The sequence below is a fragment of the Bos javanicus genome, chromosome 12 (assembly GCF_032452875.1).
Source record: "Bos javanicus breed banteng chromosome 12, ARS-OSU_banteng_1.0, whole genome shotgun sequence".
NCBI classification, from domain to species: domain Eukaryota; kingdom Metazoa; phylum Chordata; class Mammalia; order Artiodactyla; family Bovidae; genus Bos; species Bos javanicus.
Window position 1 is genome coordinate 20,047,088 of NC_083879.1, and position 25,376 is coordinate 20,072,463.

At 40.0% G+C, this 25,376-nt stretch overlaps 1 long non-coding RNA gene across 1 annotated transcript in view; it reads left to right on the forward strand.

The window, feature by feature from the left end:
* LOC133258258 (uncharacterized) overlaps positions 1-25,376 on the forward strand; it is a 231,702-nt gene that overhangs the window by 105,696 nt on the left and 100,630 nt on the right. The gene's annotated exons all lie outside the window — the stretch shown is intronic.

Consider the following 25,376-nt stretch of genomic DNA (forward strand, 5'->3'; position numbering starts at 1 on the left):
GGATGATAATCTCTAGATCCAACCAGGTTGTTGCATTTGGCGTCGTTTCCTTCTTTGTGATGGCTGAGTAATATTCCACTGTGTCTGTATGCTGCACCTTCTTTGTCCTTTCATCTGCTGATAGACATTTAGCTTGTTTCCATGTGTTGCTTATTTTAAACAGTACTGCTGTAAACATAGGGGTGCAGGTATCTTTTCGAATTATCATTTTGGCTGGGTAAAAGCCTGAGCGTGAGATTGCTAGATCATGTAGAACGTCTAGTTCTAGTTTTTTGAGGGATCTCCACACTGTTTTCCATAGTGGATGTACCAATTTACATTCCCACCAGCAGTGTAAGAGATTTCCCTTTTTTTCCATACCCTCTCCAGCATTTGTTATTTATAGATTTTTTTTTTTTAATGATGGCCATTCTGACTGGTGGTGAGGTGGTACCTCATTGTAGTTTTGATTTGCATCTATTGGATAATTAGGGATATTGTTCAGCAATATCTTTTCATGTGCCTATTGGCCATTTGTATGTCTTCTTTGGACAAATGTCTATTCAGGTGTTCTGCCCATTTTTCAGCTGGATTGTTTTTGTTGTTGTTGTTGTCAAATTGTGTGAACTGTTTGTATATTTTAGAAATTAAGCCTTTGTTGGTTGCATTGTTTATAAGAATTTTCTCCCATTCTGTAGGTTGTCTTTTTATTTCTTTTATAGTTTCCTTTGCTATGCAAAAGTTTTAAAGTTTGATTAGGTCCCATTGGTTTGTTTTTGTTTATATTTTTATTGCCTTGGGGAACTGATCTTAGAAAAAAGCAGTGATATTTATGTCAGAGAATGTTTTGCCTACGATCTCTTCTAGTTTTATGGTGTCACATCTTATACTTAAGTCTTTAAGCCATTTTGAGTTTATTTTTGTGCATGATGTGAGGGTGTGTTCTAACTTCATTGATTTACACACAGCTGTCTGACTTTTCCAGCACCACTTGCTGAAGAGACCATCTTTTTCCTATTTTTTATTCTTGCCTCCTTCATTGGAGATTAACCATAGTTGTGTGAGTTTTTTTCTGGGCTCTCGGTTCTGTTCCATTGATCCATATATCTGTTTTTGTCCTGATACCACACTGTTTTTTTAACTTTTTATTTTGTATTTGAGTTTAGCTGATTAACAATGTTGTGATAGTTTCAGGGGGACAGCAAAGGGACTCAGTCATATGTACACATGTATCCATTCTCCCCCAAACTCCCCCTCCATCCAGGCTGCCACAAAACATTGAGTAGAGTTCCCTGTGCTCTACAGTAGGTCCTTGCTGCTGTGCTGTGCTCAGTTGCTTCAGTTGTTCCGATTATTTGTGACCCTATGGACTGTTAGCCTGCTAGGCTCCTCTGTCTCCAGGCAAGAATAGTGAAGTGGGTTGCCATGCCCTCCTTCAGGGGATCTTCCTGGCCTAGAAATTGAAACCGTAAGAAAGCTGAGTGCTGAAGAATTGATGCTTTTGAACTGTGATGTTGGAGAAGACTCTTGAGAGTCCCTTGGACTGCAAGGAGATCCAACCAGTCCATCCTAAAGGAGATCAGTCCTGAATGTTCATTGAAAGGACTGATGCTAAAGCTGAAACTCCAATACTTTGGCTACCTGATGTGAAGAGCTGACTCATTTGAAAAGACACTGATGCTGGGAAAGATTGAAGGCGGGAGGAGAAGGAGATGACAGAGGATGAGATGGTTGGATGGCATCACCGACTCAATGGACATGGGTTTTGGTGGACTCCAGGAGTTGGTGATGGATAGGGAGGCCTGGCGTGCTATGGTTCATGGGGTCACAAGGAGTCAGACATGACTGAGTGACTGAACTGAACTGAACTCATGCATTGCAGGTGGATTCTTTACTTGCTGAGTCTCCTGTGAAGCCCAGGTTCTTGTTGGTATTCCATTTTAAATACAGCAGTGTATACATGTTGATCCCAAACTCCCTAGCTATCCCTTCTTCCTATCCTTCATGTTGGGAATGATAAGTTCATTCTCTAAATTTGTGTTTCTGCTTTGTAAATAAGTTAATTTGTATCATTTCTTTTTATATTCCACATATAAGGGATGCATATTTTTCCTTCTCTGTCTAACTTACTTGACTCAGTGATACCACACTGTTTTGATTACTGTAGCTTTTAAGTATTGGTGGGTGATGCCTCCTTCTTTGTTCTTTTTCCTCAGGATTGCTGTGGCAATTTTGCGTATTTTATGGTTCCATATAAATCTTAGGATTGTTTGTTCTAGTTCTGTGAAAAATGTCATAGCTAATTTGACCAGTATCATATTAAATCTATAGATTGCTTTGAGTAGTTTTGCCACTTAACAATATTAATTCTTCCAATTCAAGAGCATAGGATAGTTTTCCATTTCTTTGAATCATATTAAATTTCCTTTATTATTGTTTTGTGGTTCTCAGCATATGTCTTTCACCTCCTTGGTGAGGTTTATTCCTAAACATTTTACTTTTTTGGATGCAATTTTAAAAGGGATTGTTTGTTTACACTCCTTTTCTGATATTTCATTGTTAGTGTAAGAAGTGAAACCAGTTCCTCTATGTTAATCTTGTGTTCTGCTCCCTTGCTGAATTTGTTTATCGGCTCTAGCAGTTTTTGTGTGGAGTTTTATTTATTTTGTTGCTGCATGGATTTTTCTCTAGTTGTGGGGACAGGGGCTACTCTCTAGGCACAGTGCACTGGCTTCTCATTGTGGTGGCCTGTCTGTTGTGCAGCATGAGCTCTAGGGTGCACTGGGCCTAGTGGCAACATGTGGGCTCAGTAGTTGTGGTCCTGGGCTCTAGAGCACAGGCTCAATAGTCGTGGTGCTCTAGGTGCTAGGTGGAGCTAGCAGTAATAGAACCTGTCTGCCAATGCAGGAGACATAGGAGCACAGGTTCGATCCCTGGGTTGGGAAGATTCCCTGGAAAAGGAAATGGCAGTCCACTCCAGTATTCTTGACTGGAGAATCCCATGAACAGAAGAGCCTGGTGGGCTATAGTTCATGGGGTTGCAAAGAGTTGGAGCTACTAACACGCACGTGCACACACACACATACACACACACACGGGCTTAATTGTTCTGCAGCATGTGGGATCTTCCTGGATCAGGGGTTGAACCCATGTCTCCTCTATCAGCAGGCAGATTCTTTACCACTGAGAAACCAAGGAAGCCCTTTGTGTGGAGTCTTTACGGTTTTCTATACATGGTGTCACATCATATGCATATAATGACAATTTTATCTCTCCCCTATCAATTTGAATACATTTTATTTCTTTTCCTTGTCTAATTGTTGTGGTTAGGACTTCCAATACTGTGCTGAAGAGAAGTTGTGAGAATGGGCATCCTTGTCTTGTTGCAGATTTTACTGGGAAGGTTTTCAGCTTTTCATTTTTAAGTATTATATTGGCTGTGGGTTTGTCATAAATACCTTTTATTATATTGAGATATGTTTCCTCTGCACCCATCTTTGTAAGGACTTTTATCATGAATGGATTTTGAGTCTTATCAAATGCTTTTTCTGCATCTATTGAGATGATCATGTGGTTTTTGTCCTTTCTTTTATTGATGTGGTATAATCACATTGGTTGATTTGCATATGTCAGACCATCGTTGTGACTCTGATGAATCCAACTTGGTCATGGGTATGTCCTGAAGGATGGTCTTTATACTCTCAGCAACAGAAAATAGTAAAGGCATTCATTTATAAGGAAAAAATAAACCCATGGTTTCTAGATGAGCCTGTTGATGCAGTTCAGGGGCATGGATGGTTACAACATGCTCCCTGGAGCTGGGCAGTAGGGCTCCAAGTCCTGAATCTACCTCTTACTAACTGTGCCACCTTAATCCTCCTGTGCCTCAACTTTACTGTCTGTAAAATAGTTTAGTAACCACACCCAGGCACCCAATCAAGATATTAGTGTATTTAAAGTACTTTGTAAATGGTAGCTATAATAAATGGCTATTGTTACCTGAGGACAGTAATGAAATTCAAATTATAGTAAAGATGCTTAGGAGACTAGAACTAAAAGTCGTGATGAAAAATGGAGAAAAATGTCAACCATGCTTAGCAAATACTGACATTGAAGTATATGAAGTTGTGGAACAGAGCCCCCAAGAATGAGGAGGAGTTTCTGTAATTTACGTCATGTAAGTTCAGGCAAAATGTGAGGGAAGTATGCCACAGCAAGTGTTCTTATGTTTGCATTGTTATGGATAATATGACCTAATAGAGTACTTTCACCTTGAATTTCTCTGGTAACTTGATTAGAAAGCTGGAGAGACTATTCTTTTCTGAGAGGGAACCACTTTAAGTGTTTGTGCTAAGTAAGTCTGTGCTGATTTAGTCAGAAATGCTGATTTCTGAGCTTGGTGTTGACACGCATCATCACACTGAAAGGCGAGGACTTGTCAGGTTTCAAAGTCCAGTGCAGGATGGAGTCACCCACCTGGCTAATTTGGGCCAAAATGCCACAGCAAAATGAGAGGAAGGAAGCTTTCGAATTTAAATTATCTGGAAAATTACTTTAATTCCCACCACCATTTTGCATGTTATAAACATTTCTGACTTCTCGGTATTTTGGAAAACAGGTTTGTGGATTGAGAGGTTTTTGATGTGCTTTCGTAAAGAATGTTTGATGTATTTTGATATTTCTTGGCATCACTTTTAATGTGTCAGACTAAACACAGATGCTGTGTACATCTTCAGATAAGTAGTCTCTACTTTCAATTTTATTTTTTCTTAGTCAGGAGGAGGACACTTAGGTTCATTAGCAGAAGTAATGGAGAGGAAGTTTAGCATTCCCTACAAAGTAATAATAGGGGGTTGGGGGCAAAGTGTGTATTTGAGAAAGCCTTTTTTATAATAATTAAATACAATCAAAGATTTTCAAAATTATATTATTTACATTTGAAAATAACCAAAAACTTTCATTTTCTTAATTTAAGCTACTTAAAGATGATAAAAATTTTGCTGGATATGGAGAGGATGGAATAAAGGGAGACCTTTGTGTGTACACACACACACACACATACACACACATACTTATCTTTAATATAGTAAAGGAAGACCTTTGAGTACACACACACACACACACACATACACATATTTATCTTTTAATGAACCAGGTTCTACATCTCAGCAGAAGGAAGACCAAACATTCTGACTGGGACCATCTCAGTTTACACACAAACTAGGAAAAGCAAGGTAGTGCAGCAGAAAAGTTCTGGGTCAGAAGTTTAAGAGCTGGGTTCCTGTTGAGCTGCCATTCCAGTTCTGAAACCTGGAGCAAGTCACTCAATCTCATCAAGGCTCTCTCTTCATCTGTAAAATGGGAGTAATAAAAACATTCTTTTATGATCTGTAGAGTTAAAATAGACACATAATGAATGTCAAAATGCGAAGTCAGGGGCAGCAGCCGGGAGGAGCTACTCCATGCCCCCACACCTGAGGCCGGGGTGGCGGCCGGGCGGACCAACCCCACATCCAAGGAGCAGTGGCTGCGTGGGCGCAGGAGGGTCTAGAGGAGCTATCCCACGTTGAAGGTCAGGAGGGGCGGCAGTGAGGAGATACCCCTCGTCCAAGGTAAGGAGCAGCGGCTGCGCTTTGCTGGAGCAGCCATGAGGAGATACCCCATGCCCAAGTTAAGAGAAACCCAAGTAAGACCATAGGTGTTGCAAGAGGGCATCAGAGGGTAGACACACTGAAATCATACTCACAGAAAACTAGTCAATCTAATCACACTAGGACCACAGCCTTGTCTAACTCAATGAAACTAAGCCATGCCCGTGGGGCAACCCAAGATGGGCGGGTCATGGTGGAGAGATCTGATAGAATGTGGTTCACTGGAGAAGGGAATGGCAAACCACTTCAGTATTCTTGCTTTGAGAACCCCATGAACAGTATGAAAAGGCAAAATGATAGGATACTGAAAGAGGAACTCCCTGGGTCAGTAGGTGTGCAATATGCTACTGGAGATCAGTGGAGAAATAACTCCAGAAAGAATGAAGGGATGGAGCCAAAGCAAAAAGAATACCTAGCTGTGGATGTGACTGGTGATAGAAGCAAGGTCCGATGCTGTAAAGAGCAATATTGCATAGGAACCTGGAATGTCAGGTCCATGAATCAAGGCAAATTGGAAGTGGTCAAACAACAGATGGCAAGAGTGAACGTCGACATTCTAGGAATCAGCGAACTGAAATGGACTGGAATGGGTGAATTTAACTCAGATGACCATTATATCTACTACTGTGGGCAGGAATCCCTCAGAAGAAATGGAGTAGCCATCATGGTCAACAAAAGAGTCAGAAATGCATTATTTGGATGCAATCTCCAAAACAACAAAATGATCTCTGTTCATTTCCAAGGCAAACCATTCAATATCACAGTAATCCAAGTCTATGCCCCAACCAGTAACGCTGAAGAAGCTGAAGTTGAACGGTTCTATGAAGACCTACAAGACCTTTTAGAACTAACACCCAAAAAAGATGTCCTTTTCATTACAGGGGACTGGAATGCAAAAGTAGGAAGTCAAGAAACACTTGGAGTAACAGGCAAATTTGTCCTTGGAATACGGAATGAAGCAGGGAAAAGACTAATTGAGTTTTGCCAAGAAAATGCACTGGCGATAGCAAACACCCTCTTCCAACAACACAAGAGAAGACTCTACACATGGACATCACCAGATGGTCAACACTGAAATCAGATTGATTATGTTCTTTGCAGCCAAAGATGGAGAAGCTCTATACAGTCAACCAAAACAAGACCAGGAGCTGACTGTGGCTCGGATCATGAACCCCTTATTGCCAGATTCAGACTGAAATTGAAGAAAGTAGGGAAAACCACTAGACCTAAATGGTCTATTAGGTCTAATAGGTATGACCTAAATGAAATCCCTTATGATTATACAGTGGAAGTGAGAAATAGATTTAAGGGCCTAGATCTGATAGATAGAGTGCCTGATGAACTATGGAATGAGGTCCGTGACATTGTACAGGAGACAGGGATCAAGACCATCCCTGTGGAAAAGAAATGCAAAAAAGCAAAATGGCTGTCTGGGGAGGCCTTACAAATGGCTGTGAAAAGAAGAGAAGCAAAAAGCAAAGGAGAAAAGGAAAGATACAAGCATCTGAATGCAGAATTCCAAAGAATAGCAAGAAGCGATAAGAAAGCCTTCCTCAGTGATCAATGCAAAGAAATAGAGGAAAACAACAGAATGGGAAAGACTAGAGATCTCTTCAAGAAAATTAGAAATACCAAGGGAACATTTCATGCAAAGATGGGCTCAATAAAGGACAGAAATGGTATGGACCTAACAGAAGCAGAAGATATTAAGAAGAGGTGGCAAGAATACACAGAAGAACTGTACAAAAAAGATCTTCATGACCCAGATAATCATGATGATGTGATCACTGACCTAGAGCCAGACATCCTGGAATGTGAAGTCAAGTGGGCCTTAGAAAGCATCACTATGAACAAAGCTAGTGGAGGTGATGGAATTCCAGTTGAGCTATTTCAAATCCTGAAAGATGATGCGGTGAAAGTGCTGCATTCAATATGCCAGCAAATTTGGACAACTCAGCAGTGGCCACAGGACTGGAAAAGGTCAGTTTTCATTCCAATCCCAAAGAAAGGCAATGCCAAAGAATGCTCAAACTACCGCACAATTGCACTCATCTCACACACTAGTAAAGTAATGCTCAAAATTCTCCAAGCCCGGCTTCAGCAATACGTGAACCGTGAACTTCCTGATGTTCAAGCTGGTTTTAGAAATGGCAGAGGAACCAGAGATCAAATTGCCAACATCCACTGGATCGTGGAAAAAGCAAGAGAGTTCCAGAAAAACATCTATTTCTGCTTTATTGACTACGCCAAAACCTTTGAATGTGTGGATCACAATAAACTGTGGAAAATTCTGAAAGAGATGGGAATACCGGACCATCTGACCTGCCTCTTGAGAAATCTGTATGCAGGTCAGGAAGCAACAGTTAGAACTGGACATGGAACAACAGACTGGTTCCAAATAGGAAAAGGAGTATGTCAAGGCTGTATATTATCACCCTGCTTATTTAACTTATATGCAGAGTACATCATGAGAAACGCTGGACTGGAAGAAACACAAGCTGGAATCAAGATTGCCGGGAGAAATATCAATAACCTCAGATATGCAGATGACACCACCCTTATGGCAGAAAGTGAAGAGGAACGAAAAAGCCTCTTGATGAAAGTGAAAGAGGAGGGTTAAAAGTTAGCTTAAAGCTCAACATTCAGAAAACTAAGATCATGGCATCTGGTCCCATTACTTCATGGCAAATAGATGGGGAAACAGTGGAAACAGTGGCAGACTTTATCTTTTGGGGCTCCAAAATCACTGCAGATGGTGACTGCAGCCATGAAGTTAAGAGATGCTTACTCCTTGGAAGGAAAGTTATGACCAACCTAGATAGCATATTGAAAAGCAGAGACATTACTTTGCCAACAAAGGTCCGTCTAGTCAAGGCTATGGTTTTTCCTGTGGTCATGTATGGATGTGAGAGTTGGACTGTGAAGAAGGCTGAGCGCCGAAGAATTGATGCTTTTGAACTGTGGTGTTGGAGAAGACTCTTGAGAGTCCCTTGGACTTCAAGGAGATCCAACCAGTCCATTCTGAAGGAGATCAGCCCTGGGATTTCTTTGGAGGGAATGATGCTGAAGCTGAAACTCTAGTACTTTGGCCACCTCATGCGAAGAGTTGACTCATTGGAAAAGACTCTGATGCTGGGAGGGATTAGAGGCAGGAGGAGAAGGGGACGACAGAGGATGAGATGGCTGGATGGCATCACTGACTCAATGGACGTGAGTCTGAGTGAACTCCGGGAGTTCGTGATGGACAGGAAGGCCTGGCGTGCTGGGATTCATGGGGTCGCAAAGAGTCGGACACGACTGAGCGACTGAACTGAACCGAACTGAACCGAACTGAACAAATAAAGATACTGTTGCTACTGTGATGCCATTGCTGTTAAACCTGAAGTTAACTTAGACAACGAAGGCCCACTACTGTCAATACATGCACACACACACGTATTGTTAAATATGCCATAATGTTTCCATTTCTTTTTTACAATAAGTAGAGCTTTCTACTCTCAGTTTAGGAGGACAAGAGGTACTTTAAAAATAGGTGAAGAAAAGCACAATTACCATCTCTTTAGCTGATGTTTATCCAGCCACCCATGATTGATAGTGCATGATCTGTATAAGAAAATACTTTTGAGACCATTCAGGATTATTTTAACTTTAACCTCTCCTCTCAGGGGATGGGAATATTTAATATTGAGGTCTAAAACAATTATTTCTCTGAGAATAATGTCCTTTTGATTATTCAAACTTCATCCTCTTCCTTCTGATGTTGTTTTGGTGTGAAACAGATAGCTGGAAACTCCAGACCTTCCAGGATTTTGTCTTCTTCCTCGAAAATTCATGATTGGACTCTTGACCTTTGACCTTCTCCATCTTGCTCTCCTGAAGAGCCCTCATCTGACAGCCCGGCTGCATGAAGGCAGAGATAATTACAGAACATCAAGATATTGTACAGGCTTGTGTCTCTATGGTTAAATACTGGGTTTCTGCCTCCAAATTAGTAGCTTACTATATTTTCTTAAGTGCTGGAAATTTATGGAGTTATCATCATTGAATTCTTGTTTCTAAAACAAAAACAAAAGAAAATACCACTTGCTGATTTCTTTCTATTTTTGTGTCTTTGGATGGCTTATACCACCTGCAGCAGCAATCAAGAGTGTTATTGAGTTGTCTTCCTCGGAACTAAATTGGCTTTGGGGGGGGTGGGTATTTCATATATATATATATATATATTTTTTTTATGAATGATGCTGTCCTCAGACCCAGGAGATTACTCATAGAGAGAGTATTGTTTTTATTATGTTAAATTATTATTTCCTTGACTTTCTAATATTTTGTTTGACAATAGAGGTAATTGGTGAAGTGTGAAATCTATGTGTATACTGACAAGTGCCTAGAAGACTTAGAAAACATTTCAAATCATTTAAAACTAGGGATGAAATCTGTGGAGGGAGTGGGATTTCTAAAGCTAATTTACAGCATCATAAAAACTCAAGATACAATGGAAATTTGCTGGGGCTCTGTAACAGGGCTCTGTTAACAACCTGGAGGGGTAGGGAAGGTTAGGAGGTGGGAGGGAGGTTCAGTAGAGGGGACATATGTATACCTATGGCTAATTCATGTTGATGTATGGCAGAAACCAGAGCAATATTGTAAAGCAATTATCCTTCAATTAAAAATAAATAATTAAAAAAAAAAACCCATCAAGGTAAAAGGCACTTTTATCCCAAATAACTTATGTAGATATTTCCTCTGCCTTAAGGGTGGGGAGCATAACTCCCATTCCTAATGTATGACCCGCACACTGTTACTCCATTCCAAAGTGTATAATATGGAAATAGCCCGGGGGAGGGACTGGAAGGCGAGGAAGAGAAACTTTACTGTAGAGAAGCTTGCTATATACTACTTTCAGCTGTATGATCAAGGCCAACACTGAGAGTCACAGATCATACTGATAATATGTGCCTTTGATATATGATGAAGATGGCCTCTTCTTCCTCAGAGCCCATAACCGGAGTCTTATCTTGAGAAGAACAACACACAAATTCCAGTACTGGGGCATCGTACAACATACTTGACCAGCACTCCTCAAAACTGTCAAGGTCATCAAAAGCCAAGAATTCTGAGAAACTGTCACAGCAAAGAGGAGCCTAAAGAGACAAGACAACTAAATGGACTGTTGTATTCTGAATGGGATCCTGGGATAGGAAAAGGGTGCTAGGTTAAAACTAAGGAAATCTCAGTAGACTATGAAATTTAGTTATTAATAATGTACCAGTATTGGTTCATTGCTTGTACGATGTTGATAATGGGGGAACCAGATGTGAGTGTGGTAACTTTCTGTAGTACTCGTAGTTATACTGTAAATCTGAAACTACTCTAAAATATGAAGTCTATTTTTAAAAGGTACTTTGTTATCTGTTCAGCTGATACCTTCTAGTGATCAAAATTATGCCAACACTTAACATTTTCTTGAGTTCTTTGAATAATAGGCAACTCACCGTTTCAAAAGTGGTACTTTGATTAATGCACAGCTCTTAGTATTTTGTCTTTTTATTTTTTGGTAGGTAGCAGTAACTACCAAAGAGATTGGAAGTATTTAAGGTTGGCTACGCCCCCCACAAACTTGCTCCGTGGCTGTAATCAAAATGTCGCAGGAGAGATTCTTCCCCTGGACATTTATCGCATTGTCATTCATTAGCGAGCAAGCGCAGAGCACTTCAAAGGGTCTGTTATGCAAGTTTGATGAAGTCTAAGCACTCTTTTGTTTTGGGGACCACATCTTGTTTCAAAGATTCACTCCAAGCAGGCAGGATATTCCAGGGTCAGGATTTTGTGTCCTCATTCCAACAGACACCCTGAAATCAGAAATCATCTTAAACCAATGACTGGAATCAGGAATCATTTCTAATCATTCAGGTTGTAGGATTCATTGGATTTTCAAACTCTGTGCATGTGAGAGCATTTTTAAACTGTTTTGACTGGTTCACATATCTTGTTATTTATTTCATCAAGGAGAGCTCATTTCTAATATTCTTCATGCTCAAAAGCTAGTCACTAGTTTAGGCAGTAAAATTAGCAAAATTAGGATGCTAATTAGTAAAGTAATTTTGTTCATTGAGCTGCTGGGAGCTAAAGGACTTGTCATGTATACACTGGAGCATGGCCTTCTCTGATATAATGAAGGTGACTACCCATAAACTATGCATTCTGTGTATCATAGTAGCTAACCATCTTTAGAATTAAAGCTTTAGCTAGTCAAACATCCTATTACATTGATTACATGGAATGTTTTGAAGTAAATTATAGACATTGGTACAAGTATATTCCATTTTTTTTTTTGACCAACTCAACACAGAAATCTGCTTCTATTCCTTCTGTTCATTCTTTCATTTGAGGCAGAAAAGTATGCTTAAGTTTGCATCTGAGGTGAATATAATGGTTGGGTATGGTATTCCTAAGAGTGAACTCCAAATGTTAATACTTCCTGGGACATCATGGTGGGGGGGAGGTGAACAGAAGAGAGTGTGGGGTGAATGCAGTGTCAGAGAAGTGCTTTGAATTCACTATCAGAAAAGTACAGTGGGTAAGGCAAGCTTATTTTCCCTTAATCTAGAATGTTCTATTTTTTGATGCCAGAACTAGTTTTGAACACAATGTTTTTCAATATTTCACAGAAATAATGTTCTATGTTAATACATAGTTCTGTCCCTTATCCAACGCTATAGCAGAAGGTCAAGTCGGGAAGCCTGGAATATGTGTCCCCTTGATAAAAACAATAGAAACAAGAAACATGATCATGAACATGAACATTATTAAATAGTACCTAACATTTACTGGGCTTCCCTCATAGCTCAGTTGGCAAAGAATTTACCTGCAATGCAGGAGACCCCAGTTCTATTCCTGGGTTGAGAAGATCCACTGGAGAAGGGATAGGCTATCCACTCCAGTATTCCTGGGCTTCCCTTGTGGTTCAGCTGGTAAAGAATCTGCCTACAATGCGGGAGACCTGGGTTCGATCCCTGGGTTGGGAAGACCCTCTGGAGAAGGGAAAGGCTACCACTCCAGTCTTCTGGACTGGAGGATTCCCTGGACTCTATAGTCCATGGGGTTGCAAAGAGTCAGACACGAGTGAGCGACTTCACTTTCCCTTTCCCAGGTGCAGGTGTAACTTCTGTTAAGGGTTCTAATACATTACACATATTAACTCATTTAATCCTACAACACATCTAGGAAATCTATTTATGGAAAGCTATTATCAATAATTGGATAGACTAGATCACGTTGTATACTGGAAAAAGTTACAGTTCTCTGACAAAATGGCAAGATGGCAGAGTCAGAAAATCTAGAGCAATTAAAAAGAATGGTCATATAGAAAACAAAGAATTTAATTATATTAGCATTCATCGACCACTCCCCGCCCCGCCCCCCTGCCCCAAATTGCATGTCCCTGTAGTTAGAATACTAAAAATGCCTACAAAATTAACTGACGGCCCTTATAGGTACTGGTGCAAAGCATATTTTATTTAAATTTTTACTATCTTCTAAGCTTTTATTATCCCTTAGATGCCCCATAGATGCAGCAGTGAGATATGATCTGTGTAGAAGAAAGAACAATGATTTATTTTCAAGCTCTGTTCTATAAGAAATTAGAGAAACAAAAATTCTGGGAGGATGGCAAGAGAGGCAGTAAGTTTAGACTCTTCCTGAATCTTCTAATCAACATGGGTGGAGTAGCAAAACCCAAATGGGCAAAGATGAAGTCTACAATAAAAGAACAAAACAGAAACCCTAATAAATGTGCATTTGGGGACAAAACCCTGACAGCAAAAAGACTTGTGTGGTATCACCAAAACTGTGCAAGAAGCTGAGAGAAGGATTGAGACTTATAATGGACTTGAGAGTGGGAGATCCACATCACCAGCGATACTCACTGGAGGCTCAGTGGTCTGCTCTAAGAAGAACAACTGATTCTGGGAGTGGGCATCACAGGATCCGATTCATGGGTGAGTGCAAGGAGGCCATGGTAGGATCTGATGATGCTGTGGCTCTCTGACTCTATGAACTGTTGAAATTAACCAAGTAAGCTCACTTTCAGAACAAAGCCCTGCGCTGAGTAGAGACTATTGGGAATAGAACTTAAATTGATCAGGATGGGGACAATGGGAGCAAGGAAAGAGAAGGTTCCAATAAGAATGAGGGAGAGGAGCAGCAGCGGAAGATCTCAGAGACGATGGGGCTATATTTTGGAATCCTTCATGAACAAAAATAGAAGAGGTTGCTCTAGAATGAATCCTATATGCATTTACTATGAGAAAAAAGATAAATAGAATAATGTCTCTATAGGCAATGAAGGCATTGCCCTAAATTAGAAAAACTCAAGAGATGAGGTGATTGGAAAAAAACAAGATTCGGAAGGAAAGGATGACAGAACTTAGTAGCAGCTGTAATGATAGGCACAAGTTCTAAAATTATGATTCAAGCTGACCTGGAAACTACAAACCTGGGAAAACTGACTATCGTAAAATGATGAAGTCACTGATAAGAGAAAGGAAATCAGATTGTATAAGGCTTTCCAATAGCAAAACTCTGTTGCAAGACATTTAAGAAAATCAAGAATTGAATGGAGAAGGAAGAGAGAGGGGCGCAACCGCTCGCTAGAGGCCCCAGAGCTTTTGATGGCAGAGCCAGCACTGTGGCTGATCTCACCAGATAGGAGCATGGAAAACTAGAATCTATAATACAAAGACCCAACGTGGCAGAGCAGCTAAGCCTGTGCATCACAGCCACTGGGCTGGGGCTCATGGAGCCTGGGAGCCGCAGCTACTGAGGTCTGTGGGCACCAGAACCTGTGCTCTGCAACAAGAGGAGCCACCACGGTAAGAAGCCTACGCCCCGCCCCCTGGAGAGTAGCCCCTGCTTGCGAAACTAGAGAAAAGCCTACACAGCATGAAGACCCTACACAATCGTAAATAAATAAAATCATTAAAAAAATTAAAATATGAGCCAAAGATAGTATAATTTGTCAAACTGACATTTAACTGTAAAGATAATAAAGGAGATCAGCCCTGGGTGTTCTTTGGAAGGAATGATGCTAAAGCTGAAACTCCAGTACGTTGGCCACCTCATGCGAAGAGTTGACTCATTGGAAAAGACTCTGATGCTGGGAGGGAATGGGGGCCGGAGGAAAAGGGGATGACAGAGGATGAGATGGCTGGATGGCATCACCGACTTGATGGACATGAGTTTGAATGACTCCGGGAGATGGTGATGGACAGGGAGGCGTGGCATGCTGTGATTCATGTGGTCGCAAAGAGTCGGACATGACTGATCGACTGAACTGAACTGAACTGATGCAAAATCTCTTAGAATATTGTTTCATTGAGACTTCATGAAGACTCTCCCAAAAAATAAACTTCAAGTAACTAGAATAACTTGAAGGACTGATTGAGAGCATTAAATATATATTTATCTGAAGAATTAAGATCACATAATAATCAGAGTTCCAAAGAATAGCAAGGAGAGATAAGAAAGCCTACCTCAGCGATCAATGCAAAGAAATAGAGGAAAACAACAGAATGGGAAAGACTAGAGATCTCTTCAAGAAATATAGAGATACCAAGGGAATATTTCATGCAAAAATGGGCTCGATAAAGGACAGAAATGGTATGGACCTAACAGAAGCAGATGATATTAAGAAGAGGTGGCAAGAATACACAGAAGAACTGTACAAAAATAGCTTCACGATCCAGATAATCACGATGGTGTGATCAATCACCTAGAGCCAGACATCCTGGAATGTGAAGTCAAGTGGGCCTTAGAAAGCATCACTACGAACAGAGCTAGTGGAGGTGATGGAATTCCAGTTGAGCTATTTCAAATCCTGAAAGATGATGCTGTGAAAGTGCTGCATTCAATATGCCAGCAAATTTGGACAACTCAGCAGTGGCCACAGGACTGGAAAAGGTCAGTTTTCATTCCAATCCCAAAGAAAGGCAATGCCAAAGAATGCTCAAACTACTGCACAATTGCATTCATCTCACACACTAGTAAAGTACTGCTCAAAATTCTCCAAGCCCGGCTTCAGCAATACGTGAACCATGAACTTCCAGATGTTCAAGCTGGTTTTAGAAAAGGCAGAGGAACCAGACATCAAATTGCCAACATCCGCTGGATCATGGAAAAAGCAAGAGAGTTCCAGAAAAACATCTATTTCTGCTTTATTGACTATGCCAAAGCCTTTTACTGTGTGGATCACAATAAACTGTGGAAAATTCTGAAAGAGATGGGCATACCAGACCACCTGACCTGCCTCTTGAGAAATCTGTATGCAGGTCAGGAAGCAACAGTGACAACTGGACATGGAACAACAGACTGGTTCCAAATAGGAAAAGGAGCACGTCAAGGATGTATACTGTCACCCTGCTTATTTAACTTCTATGCAGAGTACATCATGAGAAACACTGGGCTGGAAGAAGCACAGCTGGAATCAAGATTGCCGGGAGAAATATCAATAACCTCAGATATGCAGATGACACCACCCTTATGGCAGAAAGTGAAGAGGAACTCAAAAGCCTCTTGATGAAAGTGAAAGTGGAGAGTGAAAAAGTTGGCTTAAAGCTCAACATTCAGAAAATGAAGATCATGGCATCCAGTCCCATCACTTCATGGCAAATAGATGGGGAAACAGTGGAAATAGTGGCAGACTTTATATTTTTGGGCTCCAAAATCACTGCAGATGGTGACTGCAGCCATGAAATTAAAAGACGCTTACTCCTTGGAAGGAAAGTTATGACCAACCTAGATAGCATACTGAAAAGCAGAGACATTACTTTGCCAACAAAGGTCCGTCTAGTCAAGGCTATGGTTTTTCCAGTGGTCATGTGTGGATGTGAGAGTTGGACTATAAAGAAAGCTGAGCTCAGAAGAACTGATGCTTTTGAACTGTGGTGTTGGAGAAGACTCTTGAGAGTCCCTTGGACTGTAAGGAGATTCAACCAGTCCATCCTAAAGGAAATCAGTCCTGGGTATTCATTGGAAGGACTGATGCTAAAGCTGAAACTCCAGTACTTTAGCCACCTCATGAGAAGAGTTGACTCATTGGAAAGACTCTGATGCTGGGAGGGATTGCGGGCAGGAGGAGAAGGGGATGACAGAGGATGAGGTGGCTGGATGGCATCACCAACTTGATGGACATGAGTTTGAGTGAACTCCGGGAGTTGGTGATGGACGGGAAGGCCTGGCGTGCTGAGATTCATGGGGTCGCAAATAGTCGGACACGACTGAGTGACTGAACTGAACTGAACTGAATAATCATAAGGAAGACATTTTATAATGCATAATGGCTATGTGCTCTGACGATGTATATAAGTAGAATTATAAAGAATTCGGTGGAGGAGATGGATAGATTGGGAGTTTGGGACTGACATGTACACACTGCTATATTTATTTAGATAACCAAGAAGGACCTACTATTGTATAGCACAGGGAACTCTGCTCAATACTCTGTAATAACCTAAACTAGAAAATAATTTGAAAAACAACATATACATGAATATGCATCACTCTTCTGTACTCTGAAACAACATAATGTTGTTGCTCAATTATACTCCAATGTACAATAAAAATTTTTTAGAAGAGAAAGAATTTGGAACATAATTAGGAAATTATTAATATAAGTAAAACAAGATCATTTACTGACTTAGAGGAAAAATTCTATCCATATAAATGAATGAACCTAGGCAATAATTGTTGATAGCTGTTCACATCATTAAAAGAGAGACAATTAAACATTATATATCCTTTCTGATGAAATTTCACATTACCACTGTGAAATATCCTGACCAAAAAATTGAACCTGAATCCAATTGTCTTTAAATTTAAAATCTAATTATGGTCTTATAGGATCAGAAGGAACAGCAGGACATATTCAGTGAGGCTATGGGGATATAGTTAGCAAAACCTGGATCAAGGAAAACTCTGTATGATAAGCAATCTGATAGTCTCAACAACAACCTCCCTCCTCCCCCCACCTCCCCCCTCCACCCCCCGCCAAAAAAAAAGAAAAAAAAGTGAGTGAAGTCGCTCATTCATGTCCGACTCTTTGCGACCCTGTGGACTGTAGCCCACCAGGCTCCTCCATCCATGGGATTCTCCAGGCAAGAATACTGGAGTGGGTTGCCAATTCCTAAAAAAAAATTCAAGGGAAAAAAGGAGAGAAGAAGCCTACATTAAAGACATATGTCAACCAATAACAATGTATGGTCCTTATTTGAATCTCAATTAAAAAAAAAAATGAAACAGAACTCCTCTAAACATTAAGATATTTGAAACTACAGAGAAATCACTATTAAACATTTTTAAGGTATCATAATTGTACTGCAGTTTTGTTTTAAAAAAGAATCTTTATTTTTTATCTAAAAGTCCTTAGAAATGTTTATGGGTGAAATGATGTTTTCTTGAATGTGCTTAAATAATCACGGGAGAGGGAAATGGCTTGGGGTACAGGTGAAACAAAATTGTCAATGAATTGATAGTTGTTGAAACTAAGAATTGGATACTTGGAGATTTTTAAAAATACTATTGTATGTTTGAAATTTTGTGTGATAAGTAGTTTTATAAAAATTAGGGAATGTCCTTTTTTAAAAAACACAAGTTAGAGTTTAGGTATGCTGCTGCTGCTGCTAAGTCGCTTCAGCCATGTCCGACTCTGTGCGACCCCATCGACGGTAGCCCAGCAGGCTCCCCCGTCCCTGGGATTCTCCAGGCAAGAACACTGGAGTGGGTTGCCATTTCCTTCTCCAATGCATGAAAGTAAAAAGTGAAAGTGAAGTTGCTGAGTCGTGTGTCCGACTCCTAGTGACCCCATGGACTGCAGCCTACCAGGCTCCTCCGTCCATGGGATTTTCCAGGCAAGAGTACTGGAGTGGGGTGCCATTGCCTTCTCCGAGAGTTTAGGTATAGAAAGCGTTAACCAAGCATAGAAGAACTTCTTTAAAACACTTATGAAATAGCTGGAGTCCTAAACACTATGCCAAATTCTTTCCCTCTTAGTTGACAAATCATTTGTATTTTTACAGAAATTTAATTTAGATGTTTCTACTTAGCTCATTCAAATATTATTGCATCAGAACTATTTGATGTTCAATTTCCACTCATCCAGAAAAAACAAAAACAATAACAAAACCCCAAACCAAAAAACAAACAGCAGATGCTTATCTTTTAAGTTGTGTGTAGACCATAAAAATAGAGCAAAGAGACCACCACCACCACCACCAACAAAAGCAGAATCTGCCAGACCTTTTTAATGTCTGGGCTCAGAAGTCCCAGAACATTCTTCTACATTCTATTGGTCAAAGCAGTCATGGACCAGCCAAGATTCAAGGTGAGGAGGAAATATACTCCATCTCTCGATGGGAGGAGCAGCATGTACATAGAAGGGTGAGTGGGACTGTTTGAGGTCGTCTTTGGAAACTAGCTACCAAATTTATGTGCAAAGTTAGAGCCTGCCTGCTTATCACAGCCTACCGCCCATCAGCTGGGATGATATGTATATCTTAGCCTATCTCTCTACATATGAAACACAATAAATACAAAAAATACAAAAATACAAAACACAAAAAATAATCCATAAAATATAGTATGTATTGTATATGTATAAATACAAAAAAAATATTCTTTGATACCAGCTCAGCCAGGTAGGCCCACGTGAAAGACACATAGCTCTATTTTTGCTTGAAAGGAAACATTTCTCAGTATGGGAAGAGAGTGTAAGGACCTGAATGGGAGTTTAAGAAAGCACACAGTCATATTTTAGAGCTATTCAATCTACTACACATCTCGCAGATACGGGTGCCGTATCCAAGGCAGCTACCATCCTGTGTCCGATGTGATACGTGACTTTTCTTGGGGGGAAAATGTGGTATCTTTGCTTTAGGCGTTCCTTTTCTGATTCGCCTTTTCAGTTGTGACGACTACGTTTTTAAATCCACTAAATGCAAGGAACAATGGATGTCTTTCTTAGCTACTTGTAAAAGGTCATATGGAAAACGAGCTTGGGCAGAGTGGTTCCAGCTAGACACGTAAGCACATGCATAAATGAACACATTTAGAACATTGCTTGTCAGTGTTAACCCTTTGCTTACACAGAAAAAAGGGGACTGTTTGCCTGTCTTCTGTTGGTTTTAAGCTTAATTTATGTGAAGTTGGAAACAGAAGTGAATCCCTGAAACAGATACTGATGTTTTTTAATGCTAGAACCCTGGGAAGACCCAGTGTGGAGGTGGTGCCTGAGTCCTGGACACTGGTGGGGACATTCAGGATCTTGCCTGTCTGGTCTAAATTAGGACAGTAAGTAGACCAGAGCTTCAGGAAAACTATTAAAGGACTCTAGCACTATAAAGATTATGCCCATCCAACACATGCAAAAGAGAAGTAGCAATGCACTGTAATTAAGTAGAAGATAGTAGAAGATATAAATAAAATATTCTGACTTTTATTATGATTTTTTCCATGTGATTAATAATTAAAAAAAATCATGTTCTTTCAAAGTCTTTTTTTGTCTCATGATGTAGTATTCTTGCTTCTTGGGGCCTCCATACTTGCATTGCTTTGGGGCAATATAGCTCTGGCTCAGAGCCATCTTTTCAGGAAGCCCAGATAATTACTTATCATGAAACCTGGTAGGATGGTCTGCTCACCAGCATAGTTTATTGACTGATACTTTTGCACTGATCTAAGAGTGCTGTTTACTCTTGGTTGGAATATGGCTCCTTAGGGGAGAAACTGATGAGGTTAGATCATCCTCAGATTTCTGGAAAATATTTTACTATAATAGACCTAGTCATACCAAAAAGTATTATGAGACCTCATGGATCATCTTGTGGGAAAAACCCTGGACTTCAACGCCATTATTTTAGCAGCAAACATAACAATATTTTAATCCATCTCTCACAATATAGGTTTCTAAATTTATAAAGTCTACTTTGTGAGTGCCATATATAAAGAAGGGACTTGAATACATGCAATACTGAAAGAAACTCTTTTGTAAAGCGATGTGACTAATAGGTCTGGACAAATGCTTTTGGTCGCAATATTGAGCACATGTGCAAAAAAAGGGTTTGTTTCTCTAATAAGAGATAGAGGAAAATCATGTGTGAGATGTACACATGAGAATAAACAATAGTAATAAAAAGTTCTCTAAACTCCAGCATGTCTTTCTATCAAGATGGAGCAAAAGAGTAAATACATTTTGCACATCAATAAATTCTAAAAGGCCAAGAACTTGTAGGATCTGAATTAAATTTTATGAAAATACTGCATCGAACTGATGATGATTTCATTCTGAGTGCCCAAGTCATTTTTCTGCATACGTTTTTTTCTCCTCTCTTCTTTCCTTCCCTCCCGCCCTGTGCCAGCACCCCTCCTCCTCTCTACTTCTAAAAGAAGAGAGCACTGTTCCCAGAACTCTCTCAGGCTTTTTTAATTGAAAGCAATGGTTCTGAGTCACTCCTTTATATTAAGTGAAACACTTTTGCCTGAATCTCCAGGGATGAACTGATTAGCACAGCAAGAAGCCGGTGGACTCCGGTTGTCCCTGCAAGTGGTGGAAAGAATTAAATACAATTGTGCAAAGATAACACTGAAAGAATGATATTTTCTTTCAAAACATGTCCCTCTCTGAAACATCAGTGCAGACATATGTCGAGATAGAAACCAGATCGTATTTCTAACAGTTGAAGACTCAGATTTCATCAAACAAGACTGTTTGTTCTCATGCCCAAATTGTATCCTACACTGTCCCCTTGTCTGGACTATAATGGAATATAACGTTAACTTCGGACAGTGGGGGTTGAGTTGGTGCCAACCTTGCTAATGAACATGTGGTTTCAATAATAATGTGGCTACTTGCACGTTAGGTGGCAAGGTGCCAGGTACTTAATGTCGAGAGGCAACTGATGTGAAAAGTACCATCTCCTGATATGATTGTATTTCCAAAAGTGCTCTGGGCCCAGATTGAGACTCAGCAAATCAAGGGGTGTCACTCAGTGTCAGGGAGCTTAAGGCACTGTCAGACGGGCACAAGGCCTGAAGATCTCTCTGCAACCCTGAAGCATCCTATAGCCTTGGTGATAATGGAATGGATAACAGTGCAGTGTGGAAAAACTTAGCCTGCCCCAGGAGGGGGTGGGAGGGGAAAGGATTAGGATCACTCCTTGCTTCAAGTTCCTGGTGTTTTGGACTCTGGGACTTGAGGGTCTGAAAGCTAGAAGACAGTGAAATGAATTACAGTTTAATGATATTCCCACTACACTGACAAAATGGATTCAATTACATAATGGTAGCATTAAATGTTATTAAGAAGGGATCCAGAGTCTTGAGGCCAGGCTCTCAGAAAATCATGATAAGCTGCTTAAAACAGCTGAAATAGCACATTTATGGGCCTTCCAGCCCTCGGTTTGTTGAAGAGGAAAAGAGTTACATTTGCTGAAACATTCTGCAGTGCTGGTCTGTTATCGGGCCGGCACATGATGAGGGGAGGTACTAGGATATATCTGATTTGATAATTCGATTTTAAAATATACTGCCCACCCCCCACCTCCCCGAAATGCTTTGTGAAGTGCAGAGCCAAATGGTTTACCTGAGGCCCTGGTTGCCTAGGATGACTTGGTAGGGCAGTGGTTTTTCTAAAAGGTAGGATTCCTTCTGTAGGGTGACCAGGTTTATAGAGAATGGACAGTTTTTCTTTAATTCTGTCTTCTTCTTGGAATGAAACACTTATTTTTGTTTTAGTTTAGAATTTTCATACTATAAAATTCACTCTTGGTAGTGAACAGTTTTGACAAAAGCATTGAGTTGTGTATCTATCACCATAATCAATGGAGTATTCCATTGTGTCAAGAAATGTCTTCTGTAGTCAATTTACCTACATACTTCCAATCCCTGGCAACCACTGACATTTCTCCATCTTAAAGTTTTGATTTTCCTGAACATCAGTACCTGATCTTTTGGATCTGACTTCTGTCACTTAGCAAAACTCGTTTGAGATCCATCCATGTTGTTCATGTATCACTGGATTGTCCATTTTTATTTCTGAGTAGTATCCCATTGTATGGATGTGTGTGTGCTTAGACTGTAAGTCATGTCTGACTCTTTGTGACCCCATGGACTGTAGCCCACCAGGCTCCTCTGTCCATGGGATTTTTTCAGGCAAGAATATTGGAGTGAGGTGCCATTTCCTTCTCCAGGAGATCTTCCCAACCCAGGACTCGAACCCATGTCTTCTGCATCTCCTGCAGTGGCAGATGGATTCTTTACCACTGAACCACCTGGGAAGCCCAGTTGTATGGATATACCATAGCTTATTCACTTGTGGGACATTTGTACTGTTTCCAGTTTTTGGTAAGAATTAAGCAGCTATAAAAATTTGCATATAGGCTTTCTGTGTAGACATAGGTTTTTACTTCTCTTAAGTAGAATCCTGGGAGTGAGATTGCTTGGTCATAAATATAGGCTTAACTTGACAGTAAATGGCCAAATTGTTTTCTAAAGAGGATGTAACAATTTGTTCTCACCAGCAAAGTATGAGGGTTCCATATAATCTACATCCTCACCAACTCTTGGCATTGTCAGTTTGTTTCTTTAATTTAAATCACTGGACGGAGGAGCCTGGTGGGCTGCAGTCCATGGGGTCCCTAGGAGTCGGACACGACTGAGTGACTTCACTTTCACTTTTCACTTTCATACATTGGAGAAGGAAATGGCAACTCACTCCAGTGTTCTTGCCTGGAGAATCCCAGGGACGGGAGAGCCTGGTGGGCTGCCGTCTATGGGGTCGCACAGAGTTGGACACGACTGAAGCGACTTAGCAGTAGTAAGTAGTTACTAAGTAGTAGTAACTCACAGTGAGGTTTAATCTGCATTTTTCTAACGTTTAATGAACTTGAAAATATTTTTATGTGCTTATTTGCCATCTGTTTATGTTTTTTGGTGAAATATCTGTTCAAATCTTTTACCCACTTTTAAACTGAGTTTTTTTTTTTTTAATTGTTAAGCATTGAAGGTTATTTATGTATTCTAAATACAGTCATTTGTCAGATATGCTAATTGTAAATATTTTCCCTCAATATTTGACTTGTCCTTTGATTTCCTTATGATATCTCTTGCAAAATAAAAAATTTTAATTTTGATAAAGCACAATACAATAAATATTTTCTTTTATAGATTGTCCTTTGATGTTATATTCATTGGTTAGCATGAGGCCACATAGATTTATCCTGTTTTCTTCTAGGAATTTCCTAATTTTTTGTTTTACATTAGGTCTATGATAAATTTTGAGTTATTTTTTGCATAGAGGGCAAAGTATGAGTTGAGGGTTGTTTTGTGTATACATATTCTTATTCAGTTTGTTAAAAAGACTATTGTTTATCCTTGGAATCATCTTTTTAAAAAATTATTTATTTATTTATTACTTTACAATCTTGTATTTGTTTTGCCATACATTTGTCAAATATCAGTTGGCTATATTTGTATATATTTTTTCTGGACTCTATTCTGTTTCATTGATCTATATGCCTATCCACACATAGAATGTGTTCTTTCTACAGAAGCTTTATAACAAATCTTGAGAATAGATAGTGTGATTACTCCAACTTTGTTCTTGTATTAATCCCAAAATTGTTTTGGCTATTCAGTTGATATTTATAAAAAAATTCCTATTGAAACACCGATCAAGTTTGCATGGGATCTATAGATCACTTGAGGAGAATTGACATCTTAACAATATTGAGTCTTCCAATTATAACATGGTATATCTCTACTCATCTAAAAATTTGCTTTTTTCCTATCAGTGTTTTATAGTTTATAGCATATATATTCCATACATATTTTGTTAAGTTTATAACTAAGCATTTTGAGGGTGCTGTAAATGACACTGTTTATATATTTAGAATTCCACTAGCAATCATATTGGAGAAGGCAATGGGACCCCACTCCAGTACTCTTGCCTGGCAAATCCCATGGACAGAGGAGCCTGGTAGGCTGCAGTGTATGGGGTCGCTAGGAGTCGAACACGACTAGCAGCTTCACTTTCACTTTTCTCTTTCATGCATTGGAGAAGGAAATGGCAACTCACTCCAGTGTTCTTGCCTGGAGAATCCCAGGGATGGGGGAGCGCACTGAGTCGGACACGACTGAAGTGACTTAGCAGCAGCAGCAGCAGCAGGCAGGAAACTGCATCTCTGCAGACCTTTTTCTACATATTCTTTAATTTGTGATTTCTTACTTTATGGTGTTATTCTTAAAGACCTGGGGAGAAGTAAGGAGGTGTGCTCATGCAGTTTAAATAAAAAAACATGTTTGAGCACCATCTTTATGCCAAACACAGTCCTGAAAGCTTGAGATTATGACTACAATTGTGACTGCAATTATGACTACAACTTGGCTCATCCCATTCCAAAAGTCTGTCGCAGAGAACCACGAGCTGGTAGTAAACATGATAACCTAGTTTGTATCACGATAGGAGCAGATGCTAAGTGCTTAGAAACCCAACAGAAGGACTTTTAGTTCAGTGTGGACGAGGGTGAAGTTCAGGGAATTTGTCCTGGAGGAAACCCAGGTTTTCTGTATAGCACAGAAATCATCATCTGTCCAGGAGAGCTTCCTTTGTCCTTCTGCGGTCAAGTGACAATGGATTTGGGATGAAAGAGGGAAAGACCTGGAGGTAGATGAGACAACTGTGGAGAAATACAGCACCTT